Consider the following 10,862-nt stretch of genomic DNA (forward strand, 5'->3'; position numbering starts at 1 on the left):
GACACTCGCGCGGTCAAGCGCATACTCTCTGGTCACAGATGCTACAATGCCTCGCCATCGCTGCTATGTTACATACGTGTTTCATAACCCTCCACTGGGGGGGCAAAAATTTGGCAGCGATGGTGAGTCATTTGGACTTGCCAAGCGCGGCAAAATTTTTCTTTAATTAACAAAATCCTACAACTTACAGAATATTTAAATGTTGTGCACACGCACTAAGTACAAAATATATCAGACAAAGACAAAATGTGAATACAAAACATAGTAGCAAATCAGAAAAATGTATATACAAATTTTTTGACAGATAACAAAGTGCACAGGCACTGAAAAAATTCTTTAGCATATGCAGAACAAATAAACAGACTGGCAAAAAATATTATGTTGACAAGTGACATAAGTGTACTCGCATTGGAGTTCAGCGAATCGAAAAATGTATAACCTATGAACATAAATGATGTTACCAAAAAAAATGATTTTCTTTATGTGACAAGAATCAGGATAGGAAAGGGAAGGATTGCATCATGGTTGTAGCACTTTAGATTGCACACAGCTGCTCTGAAAGTCCATATCTTTCCACAGAAGTACAACACCAAGTGACACAACTTGAAGATCTTTTCCCATCAGAATTTATCAGTGTAGCAAAGACACTGAACTGTCGTAGTAATGTTCCATGTTTTCATTTTGGCAGTACATTACGTACACCAAACAGTGGGATCATAATAATGTCTTCATCGCTCATGGTGGTGGACAGCATGTCGTGTCAACACCACACTCTTACAAGGCACACCAACGTAGAATTAGTGCAAAACCAAAGATAGTGCTCCATGATCACTAGGATAAACAGGATAAATGGACATTGCAGTAATTCAGGGTAGTCAGCTTATGAGGTGAAGGACATCAAGTCACATAATATTGACAATTACAGACTTAATTAGTAGTTTGTGGCATTCATAGCCCAGTTATTGAACATTTCTGTACCAAGTATGTAGTATTACAGAAAAATATTCATTGATTGTTTTACATAGAATCAGTAGCCTTCTTTTCCTGGTTACAAAGCATTATGAAATAATCGCATTCTTTTCAGTTACAGAGTATAATTAAGAATCATTAACCTTCTCCTAATTACAGTTAATTAATCATTTGTCATTCCAATAATCATTAGCCTTTTCCTAATTACAGTTAATTAATCATTTGTCATTAATTAATCATTTGTCTAATTACAGTTAATTAATCATTTGTATAATTCCAGTTAATTAATCATATTAATCATTTGTCTAATTACAGTTAATTAATCATTTGTCGTTAATTAATCATTTGTCTAATTACAGTTAATTAATTGATCATTTGTCATTTCAATATAGTAAGAATTATTAGCCTTAATTAATTACAAAGCATTATTAAACAGTACCATAGTTAATTAATTATGTGTCATTCCAATCTATTAAGAATCACTAGCTGGCATCATGGGTGATCGTATTACAATAAACAGTGGTGGTCCTTGGCCAGTTACAAAGTATATTTAGTACGACAGAATAATGTTCATCAGAAGTCTTAGTTGAAAAGGAGAGTCAATTATTGGCCTAGCATTAACATAATACATTGAGTGATACAAATTATTGGCACTCATTGGCCATTAACCAAAACATGAAAACTCAACATGGGAAAAAAAGGGGCTAATTAATGGCATAATTAATAACAATTCTTCAAGTGACATTAATTATTGGCACTCAGTGGCCAGCAAGTATTGAATAGAATCATCATTCAGTATTATGAATATAGTCTCATTAAGAGGTCATTACTCAAGTGACATGCCATTCATAGTTGATCAGTATTATTCAGAATTATCATAAACTAGTGACATTATGTGGGACTGTTAATACATTTTATATATTTTATTTTTTTTTTTTTTTGTTAGCAATGCATTGCGTTGGGATCGATAATTAATTGCTGAAACATAACACTATTTGCTTTTGACCTATTGCAGCAAATGAGGATAGGTAACGTCATTCGTCATGAGTCAGCTGTAGCAAGATTATGTAACAAGGCAGTACATGTGATCACATTTAGAAGTGATAAACACAAATGGGTAAAAAATAAAAATGCAAGTACTGGAACAGGTATAATAACTAACAGGTTTAGTAAGTGTCATGAAAAACTTCTCCTGGAAAAAATACAAAAACGGATTATTGACCTGAAAGAAGAAACGCACACTATGCTGAAAAGTAGTGAACTTCGAATTAACAGGCAGTGAAGTGTGTATAAAAATGTGTTCCATAGCTGTCCTTTCCAAAACTTTCAGTCATCCTACTATGCAATGTAACACCTGCTGTCAAAGCAAACTGCAACAAATACCTAAATAACTACATAGCATAAATACATAACTTCAACATGATCCTCATCTGTAAAGAAAAACTTCATTATCCATATCATCATAACTTCACCATTATCATCACCTGTAAAGAAAAACTTCATTATTCATAATACCATTTCCTTCATCAATATTCATCAGTATTCACTATCATCTGCAAAAAATCACTTCATTACTCATTACATAACTATTCCTTATCTCTAGCATATTTCATCACTAGAACTAAGATGTGTAGTTCTCTCTGACAGCCTGCATCAATCACCTTGTATTCTGAAAGAAAAAAAAATTAGTTAAGACTGCTATTCTGTGATGAGTATAGTATATTCTTGTTAATGTTTGTTAATCCTGATCCATTTACTCTTCCTCATAAAGTTATTGCATCTCCTTTCGTTTATTCCGTAGGTGAAATTCCCATTTATGTTAAATTTATTTCTTAGAATCATCATTCCTTTCTGAAATTGATGAACAAAGATTAATGTCCTGCATTTAAATCATATACCCCCTAGATAATGACTGGTTTATGGTAACATAATTAACCCTACAGCATAACATGACAGAAAACGTAATATGTTAAAGACGTTGACAGTGTTCAGATGCAAAAATGTACACAGAATAATACAATGCAGTAGCAAAAAAAATGTGAAACAGTCACGATGTTGAGATGTCATAAGGCAAAAAAAATGTCAAAGTCGACTGGTGTGTGTTATATCTTAACTATTTCATAATACATACAAACAAAACTGGAGTACAATCATATACACAAAAAAAGGAAAATGTGCACGGTCTGATGTGTAACGACAAGAAAAGCGACCTGCTAACCTTACCTTGCCGGGCACTTGCCAAGAGGCACTTGCCAAGAAAAAATACGATAATCATCAGTAATTAGTCACGTGAAATAATTGCATTAGTAAATGGCATCATAGTGTGTTGAATCATACAGTGGTTTCACTCAATAAACGGTTTAATGTTTGATATATGGTGATTGCCTTTCGATTTTCTAGTTCTCAAAGTTTCGACATGTACAACATTGGGGTGAGGGATGCTGCGAATCCGATATGGACCTGCGTATAGAAGTTCAAATTTACTGCACTTACCTTTTAATTTACTGGATAAATAATGTGTACGTACTAATATTTTCTGTCCAACGTGAAAATCTCGGCGTCTACAAACCTGTTTTTGCTGTCTTCTCCGGCGCTCTGCGGCACTTTTGATGTTGTTCAGCGCAATGTTAATTATTTCGTGGTGTCGTAGGCGACGACTTTTGGGAAATTCTATTAATTCTTTAATTTTGTTCGGTGGTTCAACGTTTTTCAGTATAACAGACGGAGATAGCATAGTGGATTCATTTGGAATGGAATTAATTACATCTTGGAATGAGAGTATGTGTGTATCCCAATCAATATGTCTTTTGTGGCAGTATATTCTACACAGTTTACCAATTTCCTTCATTAATCTTTCACAGGGGTTCGAAGAAGCGTGGTACTTGGATATATAGATCGGAGAAATGTTTCTAGCTCGTAACATGCGTGTCCATTCGCTACTACGAAATTGAGATCCATTGTCAGAAATTACTTTCATTACATGCCCTACCTGAGATAGAAAATGTTTTACAAATGCTTTCGAAACAGTTTTAGCAGTAGCTTTGCGTAATGGAGTGAAAGTAACAAATTTTGAAGTGAGCTCAACAGCGACAAATATGTAGCAAAAACCTCTGTTAGTTCTGGGAATCGGACCAAAAATATCTACTGCGGCCATGTGTCTTAATTTAACAGGTCCAATGGGATATAAAGGAGGAATATGTGAAGTGGTGTCTGATTTAGCTTTCTGGCAAATTTTACAAGACGCTAAAACTCGTCGTATACGTTTTTCCATGTTAGTAAAATAACAGTTCTGTCTCAGTATAAGAAAACATTTTCGTGCTCCGTAATGTGCGTAACTTAAATGAGTGTACCAAATTAGTTTGTTAACCAGTTCGTCAGGAATGCATAATAACCAAATGTTGCTGTCAGGATGAGAGCGGCGAAACAGAACGTCATTGCGTACAGTGTAGTGGTTTCTAATCGTAACATTATTCTTATCTTGCCAAAGGTGTTTAATTTCTTTCCACACATTGTCCTTATTTTGCTCTTGTGCTATGTCCTGTAATGACGATGAAATAAAGTTTTCAAATGCGACTTGCTGAATGTACATGACACTGAAATTTGTTTTGCAGAAGTTGGTTGCTACGTCTTGCTGATTGTTGCTGAGAGAACGCGATAGTGCGTCTGCTATAACATTTTGTGTGCCGGGAATGTGAACAATTGTAAAATTAAATTCCTGTAAATAAAGTTTCCATCTACTTAACCTGTCGTGAGTAAATTTAGCTGAAAGTAAAGATTGTATTGCTCTGTGGTCTGTGTAGACGGTGGTATGTCTGCCGTAAAGAAAATGCCTAAATCTCGTAAAAGCCCATACAACACATAATGTTTCAAGTTCTGTAACGGAGTAATTTCGCTCAGCAGGTGACAAAATGCGACTTGCAAATGCGATGTTTTTAATTACTATTGAACCGTCTTCTTCGATTTCCTGGAAAATGTGCACGCCTAAAGCGGTGTTGGAACTGTCAGTGGCAATGGAAAAATTTCTAGTAAGATCTGGGTGCGATAAAAGTGGTGCATTCAACAAAGCATGTTTCAAATAACATTCTCGTGAGCAAAATTCTGCGTGTCAAAAGTAATGTTTGCGTTACTGTATTATGCAATCTGTGCTGTATCTGGTTAAATTCTGTCGTACGTGCTATTAATTACGGGAGAATATTGTGGCATATCTACTATATGAACTGTTCTTTTATTTCTTACTGACGTGTTACGCTATGGATGACACCTATTGTCTGTTTCATTCCTGATTATTTGTTGTTGCTGACGTTGTTGCTGCTCATAAGATCGACTGTTATTAAATGTACGCTGAAAATTGTGCTCATCATTTTTTTTACGTCTGTCATGATAGTAATTTCTATACGGCGCATTGCGATACGAGTTGAAATGGTGTGTTGTCTGTACGTAGTTATTTCTTTGCTGCCGTGCGTTACTATTTGTTGTAGCTGAGACTTTACGTGCACGCGGCGAAACATTAAAGTTTGGTTGACCTTGTAGACTACATTGTTGGTTAGGTACGCCAAGCGGCTGACTTTCATGCTATTGTGGTGAAAAACAACTATTGTTACAAAAATGTGGTTGCGACTGCCGAAAATTTTGTACATACTGATGATTACGATTTTATTTGTTATTAAAGTTACGGCGGTAGTTGTCATTACGGGAGTGCCTCCTGAAAATTGTCACATTCGGTAAAAGATTTGTCGTATCCGGTTTTCATTACATACGTTTCTTAATTCTACAAAGAGCAATAGTTAAAGAGCAGTTTTGATAGATATAAAGGATAGTAGAAGAGAAGGCAGCAGTGCAGAAAACTAAAGATGAAACAGCACTACTACAGCTCGGGGCCCTATGCTCGCTACGGCACATATTCATTAAAGCGTAATGAATCCCCTGAGGTCAATTACGCACTGCAAATACATTTCAGCTTTTGCGTTGCAGGCAATGCCGGTAAAATTCCAAAGCCAAATTGTTGTATCCGTGCTAATTCTAATTTCCTCATTACAGGCAATGCTGATGAAAATACAAAAATAAATTGTCGCATCTGGTTCAAAGCTAGCTTTTGCATTACAGGTAATAGCGGTGAATGTACAAAGATAAATTGTCGTTTACAGTGCAAAGCGTGTACCTGTACGCTGTCATTATTAAGTTCTTTACATTTTCTGGCGGATAAAAATTGCTCGTAATCTACGTTCTCGTCATTGAATTTGAAAATACGTTCAGGTTTGTGTGTGAATCTGTTCGTCTGTGTCATTTCGGATTTCAAGTTGCATAGCTTTTCAGATTTTAAGTCGCGTGGCTTTTCGGATTTTACGTCTCGTAGTCTCTGTAAATTGCTCACATTATGCACGCTGCGTGACTCTGATAAATGCTCGCAACGTGGCGGATTCTGTGACGTGTTGTTGACTGAAATAGTCTTTAATTCTGTTACTTTAATGCTTTCGACATTTTGGTTGTTCTGTCGTGCAAATTTCTCGTCAACTTCCGTATTCGGAGTGTAAGAAACTTCCACTGATTCTAAATTAACCTCGTCGCGAATCTGTACTGCGTTTTTAGAGCATTGTTCAGTGATTGCATTAATTTCGTGTATCTGTGTTTCGTTTGCTGAACACTGTTCGGTGACTGCATTAGTCTTGTCTTTATGTGATTCTGTTGTGTCTACACGTGTGCTACTTAATTCCTGTGCAACAGTGCCAATTTCTTTATTACTGTTTTTAGCACAAGCCTCAGTATCCTCACGTAAATGTACTTTATTGTCCCGACATTGCACGGTAACAGCTGTAATCTGCTCACTAACTTGTTTGTTCTGTTCTTTAAGATCGTCTTGTTTTTCGTTCGTCAGCTTGAAACTTTCATTAACTGCTTCGCCAAGTTGTTTGTAATGGCTGTCGACACCCTCATCTACCTGCCTGCAATGGTTGTCAAAACCTCCATTAAGTTGTTTGAAACAATTATTCATCATTTCCCTCCGCTGTTTGTACTGTTCACTAAGTTTGTCTAGTTTTTCGTCATTTTTATCAAATCTTTCATTAATCTGTTTGAAATTTTCCCGCAAAAATGCCATAATTGGATCCGATTCAAAATTACCATTCCTATTATCTGTGCTGTGTGGTGGTATATGTGCAATTGTCACGTTCTGTGCGACCATTTGGTCATTCTGCATTTTAGAAAAAGGTTTACCAGTCAAATGCACACTATCAGTCATTGTTTCGGAATTAAATAAATCCGCCCTACTTTGTGTGATCTGTTCATATTCATTAGACAAATTTGTCTGTTCGTTACTTGGGTTTTCCAAATCGGGTGTGTTAAGCTCTGCAGCGCTCATTACAATAGAGCGTTCTGCGTCATCAATTGTCGTCAAGTTAACAGACGAGACAATTGAGTTCGTTTGTTCATCATTAAGGTGAAAGTCATCATTAGTGGTTGGAATGCACTGATTGTTAGTGAACGCAGGATTGTCATCATTACGCTGCGTATCACAATTACTATCGGTCACGTTGTTTAAGTCGGTAATTTCATTCACAATACTTCGCGATACACTATTCACAGTCTTTCGCGGCATTTTTGCAATAGTCACAATTATTCACAAAACAAATAAGCACAATGTAAAAGCAACACACAAATACAACAAAGCAACGAATTGCCGTTGACCTGTAGAAAAAAAAAAAGTTACAAGTTAATAAAAGCGTAGCGCCAAATCCTAATTATATCTAAGCAAACAAGAGCAGATATCTGACTGTTGTTCAAAAGACTCTCAACGAAATACGATCCTGGACTGGGTGTCGCCAAGTGTAACCTCCCCACCGTTATTTTAAAAGAAAAAAAAGACAATACTCAATAGAAATGGGAGCCAAGTGTAACCTCCCCACAAAATTTTTTTGAAAGAAATGACGATACTAATTAGAAATGCTGATGGACATTGCTCTATGCGTAACCTGCCCACAATGAAATGTACTGACAATGGCAACAAAAATGTGAAATTCGCAATCTGACTCAAATATAAATCCTTCCAAAAAATTAAAGTCCATTCAGTGACAAGAAAATTCAATTAAACCGAAATATCGGTCTTTGGCCCTGTGTAAAACAATCAGAATTAAAGTCTTACCTCAGAATAAATGGATGTCACATATCTGCTCTTGTTGTTGCGCACCGCTTGGAGGAACTGCATTGCAAATAATAATATTCTCTTTTTTTGTGATTTTAGTGGAATTTTTCTTCAAAAGAAGTGGAATGAAATGGGAAGTGCAACGAAATCTTGAGTTCAATAAAAAATTAAATTTTTGAGAAAATGCTTTTGAAATAAAAAATTATTATTGGGGGACTTGTTGGAGAATAATTACAATAAATAAAATTTTTCATTACCTAATGATTATATTAATTAACAGTATACCTTATTCACCATCTTGACCAGTGTTGCCGACCGCCTACATCACACAACCGCACTGGGCTGCTACTACTGACCGATCGCTCTGCATGACGACAATTAGCGTACCGCACGCGACGACTACTGACAGAGTACTGCTCTCAACTAGACAGAGCTACAGACTCGCAACGACTACTACTGACAGACTCCTAACGACTACTACTAACAGACTCGCAACGACTACTACTGACAGAGAACCGCTCGCAACACTCGCGCGGTCAAGCGCATACTCTCTGGTCACAGATGCTACAATGCCTCGCCATCGCTGCTATGTTACATACGTGTTTCAACATGTAAAAGTGGCTTTAGAATATATAAGCCCGTAACCGGATGCGCTACAGAACAAACGGTGGGAATTATTGAGGTTCTGGAAGTCCTGTTGTATATATGTATACTGAATTTCGTGCTGTTTGCAGTTAACGGCTTTCCCAGTGTTTGAACGCCCATGTTCTCTGTTTCTTAATGACCACTGGCGCACGACTTACTGAACGGTCGTTACCTGTATAAATGAGATTTGCCTGTTTTGGATGCACTTGAGATACAGGTAAGGAGTGTATATCTAAGTGCATGTCTGTGCAATCCGAAATAACTACAGATTGGATTTTCTGGCTCTTTGCCGGTATTTAGGTAATGTGTTCAGAGGTAAACAAGCAGGGGTTTGAAGATGAAAAATTTGCTGTGTGCTAAATTCCTGTAGTATCGTAATTATTGAGTGTGTGCTTATGGGATATATATATAATCGACTCTGGGGTTATTTTATGAGTTAAGCTGCGAGTGGGTGATATAGCAGTATGACCAGTTTCTTATTCATTTGAGTGTATTATGACTTCCTGCTCTGAAAGTAATAAGCCTGTCTGCACACATTGTTCTGAATGTGAATGGCTTGTGGGTCTCTTGTGGCCGTATTCCTGTTTTGAAATTTTTCCAATGTTTATGGATTGTGTTACTCTGGATACTGCCCACTTGCTGTGTAGTTTTATGTTGTTGTTTCAGTGGTATGGTCAGCGGTGCACGTCGTCCTTTGTAGCTGGTCGTTTAACTGGGGGACGACGCCTTGGTGGCGGATAGTTTGAATTGTTACGGATAGCGCAGTCGCTGTGTTTATCAGTAGACTCCAGTTCTTCGGCGAATTTGACTATTTTATTATTTGTTCCTTTGATGCCGAGACGCCTGCCTTTCCTTCTTCACCGTTCCTTTCAGTTTTCATTCTGACTCGATCTGAGCTGTAGTTTCCCCGCACCTCTGATGTGCCATTACTTGTCACTGAAATTTGTAATATCTGAAAGATGCCTTTCTTTGTACTGGGATTTTAATATCTTATTCAGAAAGAGAAATTGTGAGTGGTTTTTGCTGTTTTATCTTAAAATGTGTCCCACGTCTGTGGAAGTTTTTCTCAGTAAACCATTTATTGTTTGTATGGTTCTTAAGATTGATGTAAAGAGGGTTTTAAAATTATTTATTGTTTCGGATGGGGTTTGACGCCCATTGACATTTTGTCTGTTTGGTAACGATGACTAACTGAAACCCTCAGCTACCGGCAGGTGTTGCTGATATACCTCGATGTGGACAGTTGAAAATGTGTGCCCCGACCGTGACTCGAACCTGCGAACTCCTGCTTACATGGCAGACGCTCTATCCATCTGAGCCACAGAGGACACAGATGAATAGCTCGACTGCACGGACTTATCCCGTGCACGCTTTCCTTGAGATCCACATTTCCAACTGTCCACAATCTACATACGTAATGTACCTAATAGATATTTCACCATCCACTCATTACTCGTGCCAACTAAGGTGACGGTTCACGTAAGAGTTCGGGCAACAGACGAAGGTGAATGGGCGGAAGGTGAGGGTTTCAATTAGTTATCATTTATTCTAGAGAAGCTGCACGATCCTCAATGGCATCTGTTCTTTCGAGAACAGTTACTGTCTTCATATATAGTTAAAGGCTACCCGGCCATTGACCTTCGTTTGTGAGAATCCGCACACGTTGTCCAAACTCTTACGGGAATCGTCACCTTAGTTGGCACGAGTAATGAGTGGATGGGCAAATATCTGTTAGGAACATTACGTATGTAGATTGTGGACAGTTGGGAATGTGGGTCTTACGGGAGGCGTGCAAGGGATGAGTCCCTGCAGTCGCGCTATTAATTTCTGTTCTCGGTGGCTCAGATGGATAGAGCGTCTGCCATGTAAGCAGGAGATCCCGGGTTCGAGTCCCGGTCGGGGCACACATTTTCAACTGTCCACATCGAGGTATATCAACAATACGTGCTGGCAGTAGAGGGTTTCAGTTAGTCATCATTTATTCCAAGGAAAAGCTGCACGGTCATCAACAGTATCTGTTTTTTCGAGAAAAGTTACTGTCATGATGTATATGTTTGGTAATGTTTCAGATTCTAGGGCTATTATATATTTTATTCTAGGGTAACGGCAGTTT

The 10,862-nt window shown here is 37.6% G+C and overlaps 1 non-coding gene across 1 annotated transcript; it reads left to right on the plus strand.

Moving 5' to 3' along the window:
• Positions 1-10,578: 10,578 nt before the first annotated feature.
• Positions 10,579-10,653, plus strand: Trnat-ugu (transfer RNA threonine (anticodon UGU)). The gene has a single exon. It is a non-coding gene; the product is annotated as a tRNA-Thr (tRNA).
• The last annotated feature ends 209 nt before the right edge of the window (positions 10,654-10,862 follow it).

This window comes from Schistocerca serialis, chromosome 6, assembly GCF_023864345.2.
Source record: "Schistocerca serialis cubense isolate TAMUIC-IGC-003099 chromosome 6, iqSchSeri2.2, whole genome shotgun sequence".
NCBI classification, from domain to species: domain Eukaryota; kingdom Metazoa; phylum Arthropoda; class Insecta; order Orthoptera; family Acrididae; genus Schistocerca; species Schistocerca serialis.